The sequence below is a fragment of the Sceloporus undulatus genome, chromosome 2 (assembly GCF_019175285.1).
Source record: "Sceloporus undulatus isolate JIND9_A2432 ecotype Alabama chromosome 2, SceUnd_v1.1, whole genome shotgun sequence".
NCBI lineage: Eukaryota > Metazoa > Chordata > Lepidosauria > Squamata > Phrynosomatidae > Sceloporus > Sceloporus undulatus.
Genome location: NC_056523.1, coordinates 256,248,981 through 256,252,296, shown reverse-complemented (window position 1 = coordinate 256,252,296; position 3,316 = coordinate 256,248,981). Strand labels below are relative to the sequence as shown.

General features: G+C 38.0%; 1 protein-coding gene across 2 annotated transcripts in view; it reads left to right on the top strand.

Annotated features, from left to right (window-relative positions):
* Positions 1–3,316, top strand: part of SHC3 (SHC adaptor protein 3) — a 60,279-nt gene that overhangs the window by 33,254 nt on the left and 23,709 nt on the right. The window lies entirely within an intron of this gene.

The window sequence follows — 3,316 nt, the reverse complement described above, 5'->3', positions numbered from 1 at the left end:
ACTTTAAGTGCTGTAGCACCATCCTATGGAATCTTGGGATTTGTAGTGCTACAACGTCTTCAGCCTTCTCTGTCAAAAAGTATTGTCACCTCACAAAGCTACATATTCCAGGATTATGTAGGATAGTGCCATGGCAGTTAAAGTGGTGTCAAACTGCATTATTTCTACAGTGTAGATGCATCATCTGACAACATGTATAGCATAACTTGAAGTGTCTGTCTGCCTGTCTGTCTGTCTGTCTGTCTGTTATGCTTTTCCAATCCATATGCTTGATGACAGAGTCACTAGATTAGATGTTTTGTCTAATGGGATCAAAAGTAAAGCTGAAGTAAGGTTTTGGACACAATCATATCATCAAAGGATTTTGAAAAGAGCTTCTTTGCATGTCTACTATATTGGGGAGGAAGCTCAGAAAAAAAACACATAGGCCTGTTACAGACTGCCAAAATAAAGCTGCTTCGGGTCTCTTTGGAGCTATGCTATTTAAAAGATGCAGAGTCCGGAAGTCGCGCCAAAGCCACACTCCATTCCTAAGCACTGGAGTGCAGCTTTGGTGCAGCTTCCGGATTCTTAGGATGCATGCATCATTTAAACAGCATACCTCCAAAGAGACCCGAAGCAGCTTTATTTTGGCAGTCTGTAACAGGCCATAGCTCTCCATTTGAAACATGAAGTTAACCCAGGCCACTGATACAAGTTCCCTCCCAGATGTCTTCAACCTGTGTCAGATCCTTGGTATTCTGAGGAAATGAGACCAATGCAGCAGCAGGATGATGATGATGATGATGATGATGATGATGATGAATTGAAAGTGGTGGAAAATTTACTCTAAGCACAAAAGAGCAGATTTCTTAAACCATACTTTGGGGTGGTAATACTGCAAAGAGATATCCCTTTTTTGCTATTATTACATCTGCAGAATGCAAACCAGTTGAACTTTTATGAATAGATAAGAATCTGCTTCACAAGGGCTTTGACACTCAGCCTGTCACTCCTGGTTTGTTGTAATGAGTTGCATTTCACTTAGCAAGATTTTTTTTTTATTTCTAGTTAATTAGATATACAGTTACCACCAGACCAGTGTTAAAGATTAGTATTTCATAATGTGCAGAACCTCTCATATTCTTGAACAGTGGGTAGTGGGGAAAAATGTTTGAAATTCTTATTCTTGCATGTAAGAATATAATAAGCAAAAAATTAAATCCCAACCTTTAGTTGTTAGTTTGTTCTGGAATTGAATTTGAAAATGAAACAGATATTTAAGTTTGCTTTATGTAAAATATTCTGAAACTATAGTGTCCCCTACACAGCTGATGGGGAAGAAATGTTGTTGGAATGTTGCTTCACATATATTAATCATGTATATGCATGTAAATAAATGTGTTTTACACAGAAACGCCTTAAATCCCCATTGATATCCTTCCAATGAAAGTGAATGGGAGCTCTAAAATCTGAGTATGTGACACTTTCTTTGTGCCAGTCACATTGATGCCTCATACATTTCTGAGTTGACTTTAAATGGTTGTTACCTTTAAAGCTTTAATCAGTCAGAGACAAGGTAATCTAAAAGATCGCCTTCATCTACACAATCCTGCTGAAATACTTAGACACCATAAAATGCATTTATCTGACTGTTGGACAGTGCAGCTCATTTGGTGAATGTAAATAACAGGTCTTTCTCAACATTTCCTATGTATATAATTCTGAAACTCCTTTCCTCTTCCTTTATGTTTTATGCCTCAGGTACAAGCCTTTCAAAATGGATGAAAAGCCTGCCTATTCAAAATAGCCTTTCTTAAATATGTAGTTAATATATGCTCCACTATCAATAACCTTAAAATCTGGATGAATTCTGATACTGCTGTTCATATATATTCATATATGTGTTCAAGTCATTTCTAACTTATAGTGATCCTAAGGCAAACCTATCATGCAATTTTCTTGGCATGATTTGTTCAGAGATTTGCCACTGCCTTCCTCTGAAGCTGAGAGGATATGACTTGCCCAAGATGCCCCAGTGCATGGCTAAGCAGGGATCTGAACTCTGGTCTCCCAGTGTCCTAGTTCAACATTCAAACCATTACACCCTGCTCTTTCATTTGTGGCTGTATGTGTTTATGTTATTGTTTACAAGCTATTTTCTAAGATTATATTTCCATTAATTTACTGAATGAGAGCAACAAGTGTGAAAAGGATCTAGAAGGCATAATAGATTACAAGTTAAACAAGAGTGAAAATTCTGATGCTGCAGTATTGCCAATGCAATATTAAACTATAATGTCCAGATTAGGGGATGTAATTGTAACAGTCTATTTTGCTTTAGTCAGACCTCACCTGGAGTATTGTGCCCATTTCTGGACATCACAGTTTAAGAACAATATTGACAAGCTGGAATATGTCCAGAAGAGGCCCATAAAGATGGCAAAGCATCTGGAAACCAAGCTCAGTGATGAACAGTTGAGGGAGATGGGCATGTTTGGCCTGGAGAAGAGAAGATTGAGAAGTGATGTGATAACTATCATTATACATTTGAAAGACTGTCATGTAGAAGATGAAGTCAAACAAACAAAAAGCATTTGTTTGTTTTGTTTTTGCTGATGGGATAGGCTGAAACCAATGGGTTCAAAAAACAAACAAAAAAGATTTCAACTAAACATTATGAAGGACTTTTTGACAGATAAAGGTAGTCAACAGTATAACACATTATGTCATAAGGTGGTGGCCTTTTCTTCATTTGAGGTTTTTAAGTACATGTTAGATAACCGCAGCTCAGAGATGCTTTAGATGTAGATTCTTGTATTGGCAGGTCTTTGAACTAGATATGATTCTGTGAACAACCATATAATTGAATGAGCTATCAAAGGTGCAAGGTTTCATAAATGACTGAATGAGAGCTGGAAGCAATAGTGAAATGCAGGGTGGACACAAGATGGTCTGGTACCATACCCGTTTCCTGCTGCCATATACCCTCCCCTCCAGGTCTTGCTCTGAAGGTGGTATTCCTTTTAAGGATGAGGCCTTGGGACCACATGGTGCTGCCACACCATAAACAAGAAGCTTAAAATGGGGAGAAAATACTGAACAAAAGGCTTTACTAGATTTTCTGAAAAGGTGATGCCTTTGGAGTAGATCACCCCTTCTTTTCATACAGCCTTCCCCATCCACCACCCTGTCAGAGTCCTGTATGTTGTAGTTTTCTAGAAGTTTCAGTTCATGAAGGAGTGATCTACTCTAAAGTGTCGACTATTTATTAATATCTATTCAAGCCTTTTTGTTCAGCACTGGGTTCTTCTCACACAATCTTTCTTGCTCTACT